We start from the raw sequence: 14,713 nt of genomic DNA, 5'->3' as shown, positions 1-14,713 counted from the left end.
GTGCCCACGTTTACTCGTGTCTGCTACTCCAGCATCACGGAAGAAGCGATGGAAGCAACACCGCCTTCAATCAGTACCGAGGCCCCAATGCTCTGCATTTACTCGTGTTCCCCTCGCGGGAAGGCGCGGGAATTTTTTTTACTTTCTGTGCTCCCAAAAAACGCCAAAATTTTTGTGGCGAGATTCTAATGAAGTTGCCGAGCGTTTCATCGAAGAACTTCATTTTAAATGCAGAGAATTTCAGTAACTCACGATATCACCCGCGTTGGCGTCCGTAGTCCGCATCGCTCCCCCTACACTATATAAAAAAATTGCCCCCACCTCCCCGAAGGGAATCGTGAGGAAGTGCGAATGCATTTCTTGCGCCGAGAGTACACGGCGTAGTAATTCTGACATCGCCTTGAGAGGCGCCCAGCCAGCGAACGGTCTAAACTGGAGCAGAGCGAGCAGGAGACTGTAGCGAGAGAGCGCGCGCGAGCCGACCCACGGAGGTCTGGCGGTTTATCGCTGCATATATAGGGGGGTACGCCGCGCCGAGCCAGGTGGCTGAGAGAGGAGGCGAGCGCAAGGGGAGAGGGACAGCGGCGCACGGCAGCTGCAGCCGAGCGAGGGGAGAGGAGGTGCGGGTGCGTGACGTCACGGCGCGGGGAGGGAGAGTGACACACAGCGGCGCACGGCAGCTGCCGGGGAGAGGAGGTGGAGTATGTGACGTCACGGCGCGGGGAAGGGAGAGGGACGCGCGCGGCCCACGCCGTCGCGCCGCGAGGAGCGGTGAGGGGCGTGTCGTCACGTGGCGAGTGACGTCACTGCGCCGTTGCTACCGACGCTCCTCTCCGCTCCACGCCGTTGCTAGGGGATAGGAGGACTGCGGACGGACGGCGCCGCCGGCGGTGGAAGGTTTGGGGTCGCTTATAAAGTGCATTGCACTTAAAAAATAATACTTACCGGCGCCAGGTTTCGAACCAGCGACTCTGCGGGTTAAATGCATAGAGTTTCATACAAATAAATAGAGGGGAAACTGGCGCTGCGATCGTACGCCTCAATGGGCGTGATGGGTAGTTGTGGATTCGGATTGGCGCTCAATGGCTTGCGAGAGTTACTATGGATTGCAGGCAGTTTCGTTTTCGTTTTGGATTTACATGAACGCATTTGCCTATGCGGTGTGTTGGAAGACGCTATCAAAAATACGTTTCTGCTTGAACTGCATGCCGCACGCGCACTGACGCCACCCTGAGTAGAAAGTTTTATAACTAGAGTTGCGAATTGGGTGGATTATCAATTCGTTGCCGGATCAGCGAGCACGAAAACACAAATGACGGCGCTCTGTGCGGCGAAGTTGTCTGCGAATAAGGAGTTGCGGCGCTGCTTATTCGGCAGAGCAATGTATTGTCGAAGCTAACGACGGTTGCGAATCGCTTGGAACAGCCACACCTTGCATGCGAACGCCGGCTCCTACAACGTAGACCAGCGGTATCGGCGGTTGATAGGAACGCAGCTTGATGAATGTCACTAATTCAGGCAAGAATAACTTCTCCAAAGGTAATCGGTTTCTTTTTTCTTATGAGCACAAAACTTCTCTTACTATTACAAACCACCAGCGCCGAAAGTTTTACAAGTAGTTTTTAAAGAAGTCCGTGTCCTGCTGTAGTTGGCGGAAAATGGCAAACCTGCTCCACAAACCTTCCCGACTCCGCGTCTGCTTTTTATTTAAACGCGCCGTTTTTTTTTTCGTACAAAACCGGTTTTTCGTCCCTAACTTTCTTGTTTGCCATGTAATTTGTAAACGGAAAACCGGGAAATAAAAGCTTTTTTGTCAAAAAACACAATTTGCGCAGCCATAAGCCCGTTTCGATCCTACGCAATACGGTTCCAAAACTACCCATCATTCCCATTGAAGCGTAAGCGCCGCTGCCATGTTCGCGTTGATCGACACTAGCGCCAGTTTCCCCTCTAGTTATTTGTATGAAACTCTATGGTTAAATGCAGAGCATTTCAGTAACTCACGATGTCACCCGCGTTGGCGTCCGTAGTCCGCATCGCTCCCCCTACACTATATAAAAAAATAATACTTACCGGCGCCAGGTTTCGAACCAGCGACTCTGCGGGCGCAACGCAAGGTACATGGTACTCTACCCACTGCACCACAAAGCCGACACAGAATGGGAGGTTACGAACACGCCTTATATCCTTGACTCATTCAACCGTCGGCCACAGGTGCGCCCTCTCCCCCGCGTCCTCCTCGCCTTCTCTCCGCTCGCAACGCCCTCTCTCGCCGCGTTCGGTTCGGGCGCACAACAGGTGGGGACGTGCGCAACAACATCTCTCGCCGCGTTGGGTTCGCACTGATCAACAGTCGGTTCGCGCGCAAGAACAGGTGGGGGCGCTCGCATCGCGCTCTCTCGCCGCGGTCGGTTCGCGCTTAAACCACATATGTCGTTCGCGCGTGCTCCGGTCGCTAACATGTGTTGCGTGGTCGTTACGTCAACATCACGCGTTCGTGTGGTGGCGCGATTTTGGCGCTATAACACTCTCTCGCGAGGGGCATTGGATTGGATTCGATTGGATTGGCTTGGCTTGGCTTGGATTGGTTTGGATTTGGATTGGATTGGATTAAAGTGGATTGTGTTGGATTGTGTTGCGTCATAGCCGCTCCACGTTGCGTCATAGCCGCGGCAGGGGGTTCACGGCACGTTTCACGTTTCACCAGCGACTTCATCGACAATGTCTACGCTGGAAGACAACAATTACAACAACAACCAATACGTAATCCATACGACTTGCAGGCGCGCCCCCCGCGGAAATGCTCTGCATTTGATCGTGTCCCTCGCGAGGGGGATGTTTTTTATCATAATAATAGGCTTAAAATTGCATACTAGCTCATGGTGTCAATTAAAGTATAGTTTTGGATACCGCTACGGGAGAAGCATTGCCGGCGCCACCCCATTCCTTGCGAAGCCGGTCCTGTGCGGAGCGCGAAGAGTCGGAGCTAGGCGTCAGCTTCTCATGTAAGCATTCGAACAAAAGGAACAGTCAGCTGCTAATAACCGACAACAGCAAAAATGGAAGACCAAAACAAATTATAGGCCTTCAGGGCCGTCGGCTTTGGCAGAAGGTATCACGATTCCCGGTAATCATATGTAAGGTAAAACAGTTTTTATTAACGATATTGTACGTGACATACAGGTAAAAATTAAACTTTCTTATTTGTGAAGGACTAGTAGTGCCATTTGGTGGAAAGATTTTCATGTGCCCCTGTCACACGAGGAACGGGCGCAAACAGCATTTGGATACGGCGACAGCTGTGGACAGCTCGCTGGTAAGTGGTCTGTCATCTGTCGATGCGTTTGTCAAACGTTTGGATAGGGTTAACAGCGAAGTACCCGGGTACCCGTGCCGCTCACAGCACGTACATGCACGGGCAAAGAAAAAAGCGCACACTCTTTGATCGGATGTTGTTTGATTCCGATAATGCCGTTTTGAGGCTCCTACGTGCCTGTGAGAGTTCATTTAGTTTCTTTTGCTGTTTGCGCAGGCGTTTTATTTTTCGTTTCATATGGATAATCTCTCGAGTTATCCATGGATTTCGCTGCTTTCTTTTTTTATAACAACTTGGAACAAATCTAGTAATGCAAGTTGCAATAATACTTTTAAATATCTGCCACAATTTCTCGACGGACTCAGACCGTGAAGACGTTTCAAATTCGTTGAATGACAGCTCTAGGTAGTCCAAAACAGAGGTATCATCCGCTCTTTCGTAATCTTTGACCGACACTTGCTTGTTACAACTTACTTCCCGAGTTGGTAACATGATGGCACGATGAGGGCAGTATGTTCACTGAAACCATTTTGTGGTCGGATATACCATCGTGAATTGATACATTGTAATTTTCGACTTTAGCGGAGAGGAACACCAAATCCAGTATTGATCGGGATTCAGGTATTCCCTCGTGTACTCTTTAACAACCTGTCTCAATTCATGATAAAAAGCGATTTTCAGTAATTTATTTGCACTTGCCATCTCAGTGTGGTTACATGACAGAGCCTCCCAATCAATGTGTGCTAAATTAAAGTCGCCGGCCAGTACTAGTCGGGTGTTACTGTTTACGTGATTGCACAGAAATTCGTTAAGGTTGTCTAAGAATTGAGGTGGAGTAGCAGGTGGCCTATAAACTACACCAATAAGATACACAATATTTCCAAACGTTAATCTGCACCATACCGACTCAACCATATTGCTTTCAACCATTATGGCCCGGAAACAGTTTTTAATAATAATGGCCACGCCCCCACCTCCTGAATCTCTGCCCCATCTAAACATGGTATACCCTGGTGGCGCAATACAATCGCTTGGAATTCGGGAGTTCAACCAAGTTTCGGTTATTAACACTACGTGAGGGCTCGCCGATAGTATCACATATTCCAGGTCAGTAATTTTATTAGCAATACTACGGGCATTTAGGAGAATCAGGCGTAGGGGGGGTTGTGGTTCGCGACGGGAAAATGAAAGGAAATTCACTGGGGATATTTTGAGCTCGGCAGGGAGCTCACCTGCATACAACCCAGTGCAGGGGAAGGGAAGTAGAGGGGGAGTGATAGGATAAAGTAGAGAGAGAGAGAGAGAGAGAGAGAGAGAGAGAGAGAGAGAGCTGTCAGTCCTAGAACGCTGTCAGTCCGGGCACACCAGTCAATCACTGCACTCCGGGCTACAGCCGCTGCGTGAGGCCGGTCGTCTTCAGGAAGTGAAGCAGATAAGTGAACACTTCCCGTTGGGTTGCCGCAGGTCCCTTCGGGAACAGAAGGTCCTCCATGTCGGCGCTAGGAAGGCCTCGACGCTGGAGCGCTCGGATAGAATCAGGCGTAGCTATGCGCAAGGCGTTTTGTTATGCGACGGATGCGCATTTTGCGATGCGCTGGCTTCAAACGGTCTTCCCTTATGGACTTTATCTCGACGATTCTGATAAGACATGGCTCATTCCGTGTGGTGTCCCACGAGTATATTTCCTCGTCTATTTTAATCTTGTCACCGAGAAGCGCTACCTTTTTGCCGTTCGCCCTGTCTGCAGCAGCACTTTCCCACAATTTTTTGCGAACGGCTAGTTTCCTTCGCATAGTCGTTGCTAACGCTAACAGTACTCCCCTTCAGCTTTTTGCAGTTCTGTAGCACGCTATCCTTTTCCCTGCAATCATAGAATTTCATTATGATGGGTCGGCATTTTGCTGGGTGTTTTTTACCAATGCGTTGAATTCTTTCTATCGACTTCACTTCAACGCCCAACTTCTTCTCGAATATGTCATCCACAACAGCTTTCTTCAAATCAGCTTCCGATTCTTTCGCCTGCTCCTCAACGCCAAAAACCAGAAGGTTGTTCCGCCTGCTTCTATTTTTAAACTCCGTTAATCGATGAGCCTGGTCTTGTACAGCCGTTTCAAGAAAATCAATTTTCGCTTTCATTTCCTGGAATCAATTTTAGTTAATTAAGCCACCGACATCAATATTTACCTCCTAATTATGTGTCCCCTTAGAGGTGGTCTTCGCGTAAATCTAAGCGCCTTTTTTTTAAAAAAACCTCTCGACTTAACTTTGATCACCCTGTATATTGTACATATATGTCCTGTTAGACCTTTATATATGCATATATGCAGCCTCTCCTTCTCTCTCTCCTCCCTTTCCTGCACAACTGTGTTCCCCATTCCCCACACCCCCCACACCAGCAGGCGTTCCGGTGTCCACCCTTAGGTGAGACAAACTAGCCTGCTGGTGGTCTTTCCTTTCCATTCTGACACTGAATTCATTCATTCATTCATTCATTCATTCATTCATTCATTCATTCATTCATTCATTCATTCATTCATTCATTCATTCATTCGCCTGAAAATGGCGCGGCGTTGGCATTTACCAGGCACGATATGTCTAGCTACGATATGTCTAGCGAGCTGTATGCCGCATTTCATATGCGGGAAGCCGTCGATGATTATTGCATGTTGTTTTCTACGGGTCAATGACACGGGCCCCTCATATCCGGCGTCCGAAAAAAAAGCTGCATCTAGTTGTGCCCATCCTACGGATGCTTGCAGGCACTCTTCAGGGTTACCCAGCTTCTCCTTTCCTACGGCTAGAAATGGTGCTTACTTGGTCAGATACGTTACAGACTACCTAATCTCGGCACACTAGCAAGCAAACATGCACCCTGCAGGCCAAACCACTCGGAGTTTGCTTGGGACAGGCGCCTCGGCTATCGAGAAACCCGCCGCGGTGGCTTGCTTAGTGGCTAAGGCAATGTGCTGGTGAGGCCATAGCTCCCGCAGCTTCCTGCGGGAGCAAGGAACTCCAGAGACGCGGGGCCCGGTCGCGGCAGCAGCTTTTCAGATGGAGGCGCAAACGAAAAAAAAAAAGCCCGCGTGGCGAAATTTTGGCGCACGTGTTTTTTTTTTTTTTTTTTACCGCGTTGTGAACACGTTGAGCTATTTTCCAAATGAAGCGTTCGCATATCCCGAGCTGCATTTCCACATTGTGCTACCTGCTTTTCGTGCTATGTACCGGCAGTGTACGATGGAGAAAGTTATCCTTTAATATCGTTTGGCTGCGTACTGCGTTCGCCTATAGAAAATAAACAAAACGCCTTGATTTTAAAGGTTAGATAAAAAGGGGATTGTTTTATGCCAATCGGCTCTAATGAAATTGTTTACAAAAAACCAGATGCTATTGTAATGTTGTATTGCACCGGCGCCGGTTCAAGATTCCCCGGTGGTCAAAATTAATCCGGAGCCGCCCGCTACGGCAAGCCTCATCGTCTGTGAAGCGTTGGCGCGTTAAACCCGTAATCAATCAATTGCAGTAGCCTACTGTTTGTTCATGCCCAAAAAAAATTGCACTTGCTGGATATTACGGACTTTCCCGAGGAATCACCAGTTGTGCCATAGGAGTAATGACTTGCGGATTTTTCAGACTGCTCTTTTATTCGGACCATTTTTCGTTTCCCTCAAGGTCCGAAATATCGGTCGGCTACTCTAAAGGATAAAGCTACCTCTAAAATTTCAGGGGGTTCCGTTTTGCCTGTTGCAGCTATGCGTGTGACAAACTATTTTGCTCCGCCTACTTGTCGTCCAAGTGCACCGAACAGACCCTAGAGTCGGTCGTTGGTACAAAGTCTTTACGGTTAATCAACGGCGTCCACCGAGTCTCAACTAGGTATCTGTTGAGAAGCGATGCATCAAAAACATATCGCAACTTCACTACATTTCCTCCAGGCAGTGTCGTGCAGATGTGTGCTGTCGGCGACTTTTTCTCGCTTTCTCTGGTTTTTCTATAACCCACCATCGCACAGTGCTGACCAAGAGACGTTTGCGCCTTGAACGGCATCGCAGGATTGGCTAAAACAGTAAAGAGTTCCACAATAACTAAGCACACGGTGCGAAACACTCACCGCGCCGAGTGACGTTAACCGCCCAGCCCGCACAGGCAACGCTGGTCCGCCGGAAGCGGAAGGCGCGCGGGCAGCGGAGAGAACTGGTTTGCGAGTATTTTCCTCCATTTCCGGCTGCTTATGGAAAATGGTGTAGGTGCTGCCACTATGTGGACCCTAAAGGCTATTGTTACTATGACATTCCTGCTGATGGTCGTGGTGCTTCCGTGCTCACTACCTGCTTCAGGTAGTAAACGGCTACATTTACCACGTCCAGTTACTAAGTATACATAATGAAGTCTGTGACAAGTAACTGCTTAGTGTTCTGTTAGTAAATGCCACCACAGTTCTTGTGCGTCGCTTTCCGGGTCGCTTCCGCTGCCTGGTGCTCCGACAAGAGAGAAAGAATAAACGTTTATTTATAGCAAAAAGTTAGCTTGTATTGAAACTTTAAGGAGGTGTCCTGAGTCCAAGATGCCTTGCCATTCCTGGCCTAGCAGCCAGCAGCGCCTGCTGACAATCTCAAGCGTTTCAAGGATCCCATATGAACCGCGTGCAAGCAAATGTGGTGTTGGCGTCATTCTGGGTGCAGATACGGTCGCCTAAGCCCGAAGATTCCACAGACACTGCGTCAATTAATACCAGTCGTATCTGTTTGCACAATGCGCGAAATGTCCGAAAGAGCGCTATTCGTATTTGCCACAGATCGACACCTGAATATGCAATTATAGGCCACATGTATGAATACGTTCCAACGACCAGTCAGTTCCACGTATCTGTGATTTAGGCACGTAGCTGAAGTACATGCAAACTTTCAACGTTACGCACTCGTTGTCGGGGTCGCCACGACCATGCAAAGTGCTACGCCTAGAATATTCGTTGCGCTAGCTTCGGAAAGAAACGCGAAGCGACTTCTGGAAACTGTTCGGCTCGCCGTGATTAGGCGTTCCATTAGGCTGACTATACGTGAGCGAAGGCAGCTCCGAAGAGACAGCTTGTTTTTGTATGCAAGAAAAATTTAGGAAGGTGAGCGAAGAAACAGCCAAATCTATTTTTAATGGACGTTGCACTTTTCTGACCTACATTGCCATCAGTGTAAGGGACTGCAAAATCCCGAAGCTGCATCAACACTGGCGGCGCCTACTTCTGTAGTTACACCTCCACCGGCACAACAGACACACGGCTGCCAGCTACAAGAGCAGCGCAAATGTCTGCAATAATGAGTGCTCCGGTGTCACCACCGGTGCACAAACCCACCATGCTACTCACTCATCCATGCAGGACTGCCTCTCGCGCCCGACTGAAGGAAGAGCTGAACGCAGTTAGGATGCTTCGATTCTGCTAGCTCGTCTTTCGTGAACGCTCTGGGCCTCTGCCCTCATTAGTTGTCGAAACCGCCTTGACGTTCATCGACTTCGCCTCACCTTTCCTTGCACAATGTCGGTAACGGCAACCACCACACTACGCGTCCCCCACTCCGCAGCAGTTCCGGAAAGGTTACCCCATTTTCCAAAGGAATACTTCTGACCGCAGGCAACGGCTTTTAGACTGGAGCACTGCACGGGCCCTGGCTGGCCCAAAAGCCGGGCCCAGCCCAGCCCGCGGGCGGGCCGGCCCCCTCGAAGTCGATTATCGGCAAGCCCGAACCGGCCTCGGGCTTGAATTTCTGGGCCTATCCGTTAATAGTTCCGACGTAAAGTGTAGAAAAGAGCATTAAAAGTACTGTTCACTCTTAGGCAAAAAGGACTAAAAGTTCGTCTTCTGGGGTACTAGCGGCCTTTGCCACAATCATTACTCCCTTTGGGCACTAAGTGTGAGCGGAAGAAAGGTTAGTCCGCCCACCGGTTGGTCCGTTCCGATACTCCCAAAGGACGAACTACTGGAAGGGAGTCGCAGAAAAAACAAAACGGCACCAGCAGAGCTCGAACCACTGATTCCCGCAACAATACCCGAGGAATCCAATACGCTACGACATAGACCACGCGGCTGGACCGAAGTTTCGCTAGAAAATATGTATTGAAGTTCACAGGGTGAAGGGCTGTGCACGATGCGACAAATTCATTGCAACTGGGGCCGTATTCTGCTGGTCATCCGACGCGCGCCGGAACGATTTCCGGTGCCCTTCCGACGCGGTTGTTTAGAGAGAGGAGTAAGTGGGCTCTCACGATTGGCTCGGAGCGGAAAACGTCAGCCGGCCTACGTCACGCGGCTATATTTTGGCTATTTTTTGGTGACGTCACGTAGCCAAAGGCTCCCGCTCGTTCTCCCGCGACCTGCGGGTGAAATCCGGCGCGGTTAAGAGCGCATCGGATTGTACGATGGCTGCGTATATGCCGCCTGTGTTCGCACTTTTGTTGGAGCTGCTGGAGGAGGATCCCGTGCCTGAGCGTCGACTGAGTGACGGCGACTTTCAGCGCCGTTTCCGTGTCAACAAGGGCCCGGCGCGGATGCTGTGCGACGCACTTAACGAGCACGTTAGGCCTCGAGGTGCGACGGGGCTATCTACGGAAGCGAACGTGATGTGCGCTCTGAGGCTCTTCGCTACCGCCAGCTTTCAACAGATTGTCGGTAGCGGTGATACTCTTGGCATGACGCAGCCGTCGGTCAGCCGCAGCATTCACGCCGTTGCCAAGGCGCTGAAATTGGAAGCCCTTATCGGCCATCGAGGTGCAGCGAAGTGTCAACAGATACGAAGGTGCTGTGCGTGCTGTGTCCCTCTTCGCAACTGACAGTTTGCAAAGCGTTTTCTGCCACCATGAAACACTGTCGCACCCCGACGCCAGTCGCAGCGTTCGCACTGTGGTGTCGGCACTGACGGAGCTCCGACACACGAGGGTTTTGGATACCCCGGCGACGTAAGCACGGTGTAAGTACTACTTGTTTCTGGCTACGTTTGTTACGGAAGCAAAAAATTGTTTTGCATCGAAGGGAAAAGGAGCGCGATGTCTGAAAAGCAGTCACTGAAATGCGTTTGTTTTGAGCGGTGTGGTGTGGTGGCAGTGATCTCCCATAAATTTCGCAATTGTGCATGATCAAATAGTGTGTCAAAAAAAAAAAAAACAACTTAGCAGATGCATGCATATGTAAATAATCTTTTAACTCTCCGGCCTATGTTCGCTTAAGTGAAATGATATCGAAAAGGTATGTCAATAAATGTAGCTAAAATGAACACGTTCAGAGGTATCGAATAGGGTGGCGTCTTGAAAGAAAAAAAGCTTATAAAGAAAGATAAACAGGTGTATTGTGTTGGTCGTCTAACTGACTTCATAAAGAACCGTGTAATATATGCGTAACGTATATCGCCCTCGCCCCGCCCCCATCGTGTGTCAACTGCTTCGGCGCCTTCACTTCGGCTGAGATGTTTCCCCCTGCTTGACACATAGTGAATAGGTGACAAGTTCAGCTTGTCGGCTCGTTTTAAGGGTTTATCGATTTCGAAATGCGGGGTGGGGAGGGGAGGGGTTGTATTTCGCAGTTGTACCGCATATATGGGTGGGAGGGCCCTTATCTATAGTTGTAAGTAACCAATTTTCCTCTCAGGTCGCCTGCATGCTCTAATTCCCCTGCTACGCGAAACAGCGACGATTAAAAAAAAGGCACATACAACGCGGCGATGTCGTTTGTCGTTGCATGCAGTTGCGGAGTGAATCAGTTCCAAGTAACCCAATTCTTTATATTCTTGCTCTTGTTTATTACCTTTTCCTTTTTTCAAACTGTGTACTTGTTTAATGCTTTAGTACATATTTGTGTTATGTATTTCTTTCAGGTGTGCGACGCCAGTATGAAGGCCCTGACCGTGACTGCCGACTACAGTGCCTTTGTGTGACTGGCTGTTCACTTTTGCCCGTGACGTGTAAAGCCTGGCGAGTTCTGGGGTTGACGGTGGCCACCTGCTCGAGTCGTGGCTCATGACACCCCCTGCTCGTCGTCCAGGCCCCAGACACCTGAAGAAAAGTACAGTGCCGCACATGCTTCGATGTGCTCTGTCGTGAAGTGCAGCATTGCAGTTCTCAAGAGCTGTTCTCCTTGCCTGCAGTAGCACCAGCTTTTCTTCATAGGCCTCTTCTGGCAGCCAACATTGTCAGTGTGTGTTGTGTGTATGCCTGTTGGAACGACTGACGACAATAGCTGCAGCAGCACCAAGGGACGAGGGCAGTGATACAGACGATGCGGCTGATGAGGTGCCTGCCCCCGACAGGAGCAAGAAGCTCCTGAAGGACAGGGCAACCAACGCATCTTCAGACAGCTTTGTGGCACTAAACATGTCACTTTTAACTTTAGTTTCTGATTGTGTGTGGTGTGCGGTGTTTGTTTTGTCGGGAGAAAATTGTTTTGTTGTTGTTTCATGTAGCATATAATTTGCCCTGACGCGACATTGTTTCCTGTAGAGAAGCTTCTTGTCGTTTTGTGTTTGACATGGTTGTGTGAGGACAACAGAGAAAGTTGCTTTGCTTTCGACCACTATATACTATGTCTTGACACGGTGTTGCTTGATCTGGGATAGGCCGTGACTACTGTTTTGATGGGTCGTGAGGCCTTGTTGTGGGTATAGAGACCGGTCAAGATTCTCTTGAGAAAATTCTGTTTATTACACTGTAACCGTCATTCTGCTGTGAAGCAAAGAATGATGATGCATGTACCACAAACAAAAAAAAATAATCAGTATACTGCGGAATCTTCTGGACACAATTAGTTCAATCCAGTCAAGAGTTATATTATGACATAGCACAACCATTGCACGGTGACTTTGTTTGGAAATCTCTGACAGATCATTTTACTTAAGAGAACACAATATGCCAGTATGCATCTCCACTGTTGATACAAAAAGTAAACATGCTTAAAATATTGGAGGCTGTCTCTTAACAAAGAGTTCACTGTCATGGTTTACTCTGACATTCTCATGATAAGTGGAAAAATGGTCACAAAAGTTTCATTTACCCCACCATTGCATGTATTCTAGCACTCAGTGCTTTGATGACTGCTTGCTTAGATTTTTAAAGTGATATTGCGATTTTTTCTTTCATGAAGGACACCTGCTTGTAAAAAATAATTATGATAAGCCAACAGCAGCATCTACAAAGGCGTATTGAATTTTTTCTCAATAAATCAGGGTGTTACAAGTTATGTTGAACTGTTTCCTTTTCCCCTGCATGCAGCAGCACCGTCCAAGAGTAACCAACACTGGGAAAAAATAATCGTGACAAAATCAACTATACCATTTCTGTAGTACACAGCCTTATTTAAAGTGCACAGAAACCAACGTAACTTTATTGCAAAAATAAAGAAGGGCACATTGATGTTTGTGATGCAATGCCAAAACTGCTTTCTCTACTCCAGCTTGTTAAAGTGCTCATAGTTGGCATCTATTCTTGTTGAGGCCCACAGTACTGGTTGTTTGTTCAGGGCCTTCCACAACCAGCAGCTCTCCAGCTCCAGTGTGCCTGAAAATGTGTTCATTATGAGCTTAACGGCCAAAAAACAATAAGGGGTTGAAAATTTGGTCTCTATCTTAGTTAACGAAGCGTATTGCGGTATACTTTACCTATTTAACCCTGAAGGGTAGAGGCATTAAATAGGAAAATGGAATTACAAAATATGCTAACGTAAGAATACATTGCAGGTGCTCAATTACAAAAATTGCACCTCATTGCACAGTCACTGAGTTGTACCTATGCTTGTAGAAACAAGTGATTATTGTGGATGGAAACAATACCTGCGGGAAGGCGGTTTGATTCTCGGGATGTTTTAAGAAAAAAACTGAGCAAACTACTTCAAGTTGCATGCTTAAGCACCAAATTTGTGGGCGTGGTCGATTTGACGTGATACAGGCTTAGGCTGTTAGAGCAGTTCGTCACGTAGAATAGCATATTAATATAGCTCATGAAACAAAGCTAGGCAGGAAACGTATCCTCGGGTCGCTAAAGTCTGGAGGTCAGTACTCTCTTTCATTGACGTTGCACTTGCACCCCTGCTTTCATTAAAAAAAATTAAAACGAGCTTGCCGTGATATTACCGCGAACCATGTATGGGTTTGTTTATTTATTGTTTGTTTTTATCGCCCGGCCACGCCTGGCTCTGTTATCTGTGTCCGCGAAGCGCGTCTTCCATTCTTTATTTTTATGCCGCACGGGCTATCTCATTCAGATAAGCAGACTGTTTCGCCGTAACGGCACTAGCCCAGAATAATCTTCTCTGATCTACAATGTTCTGTATTTCAATGGACGGTTCGAGAAACATTTGCGCCGAAAGATAAAAGCGTGCAGAGCAGACGCCGCGGCATTCGATTCGACGACACTCGTCTGCACAAGTCACTCTGTTGACCGCTGCTTCGCCGCCTCTGTATTCTTTTGAGTTGTTAGGGGAGCACAAGTTCGCCATAATAAACTTGTTTTTCCTTCAAGACAACTGCGTCATCCTTGGCTTCGTGACAATATAAGTACGTAATCTGATCGTGCGCAAAACGCGCACACATGCGTTTTGAAAAACGGGTTTAATTCACTGCACAAGCGAGAGTGGCCGAACAATGACATGGCGTTAGAAAATTGATCAAAATATCGCACTCACGTCACAGCCGTCTTATATATAACTGCCGGGCAACAGCGTACCGTTTACGTCGCTTTTCGTCCCAAGAGAACGCCCTTGTGGGACGAAATTTTTGCGCAGCAACTGTACTGAGCGTTCAAATATGCCTCCTTTAAAAACAGCTGTGCCGCGCGCAGCGCTCCCTGGCGCCTCATAACGGAACAAAGTAAAAACATAAATGCGTGTAAACCTGTTAAACTAGCATTAGCAGCAACGGCAGTGCCCGTGAAAACACACAAACAGGAAAGGCTTTGTTATATCTAAACATTTTTATTAATTTCGCTTTAGCAGCATTTGAAAGTTATGAGATTGTCCCCGAAGGCGATGACGTACTTCCCGCGATCTTCGAGGGCGGGGCGGTTGGCTATTTGCACGTCATTTTGACGTCACGAACTTCCGACGCGCGTCGGAAGGGCGTCCGAATTTCTATCCGTGCAAGTGAACGTGACCGCGATTCACGCTTTGCACTTTGCGCTTTGCTAACGGAAGAGGCTCTGATTCAGTTCGATTCTAAAGAGAGCCTCACAGTCACAACCATAGTTTTTCCTAGTAAAGAACAAATCAATTCGTCGCCTAGTTGAGACAGTTGGCTGGTTTATAGGACGACTCATTTGTTTCCGCACAAATTAGCACAAAGAAAGCATATTCTTAGCGTTGTTAAGGTATGTGAAAGCGGTCGTCTGTGTGAGTGCAAGAATAGGGAAACAGAGCATATTTTCCTGCCTCGG

General features: G+C 48.3%; 1 long non-coding RNA gene across 1 annotated transcript; it reads left to right on the top strand.

Moving 5' to 3' along the window:
* The first annotated feature begins 9,686 nt into the window (after positions 1 to 9,686).
* LOC144142242 (uncharacterized) lies at positions 9,687 to 12,467 on the top strand. The gene is made up of 2 exons (XR_013316927.1): positions 9,687 to 10,269; positions 11,170 to 12,467. It is a non-coding gene; the product is annotated as an uncharacterized LOC144142242 (long non-coding RNA).
* Positions 12,468 to 14,713: the final 2,246 nt, after the last annotated feature.

Source organism: Haemaphysalis longicornis, unplaced genomic scaffold (genome assembly GCF_048455015.1).
Source record: "Haemaphysalis longicornis isolate Haplotype H1 unplaced genomic scaffold, Haemaphysalis longicornis Haplotype H1 scaffold_1, whole genome shotgun sequence".
Classification (NCBI taxonomy): Eukaryota; Metazoa; Arthropoda; class Arachnida; order Ixodida; family Ixodidae; genus Haemaphysalis; species Haemaphysalis longicornis.
This window is presented reverse-complemented; position numbering and strand designations above follow the sequence as displayed.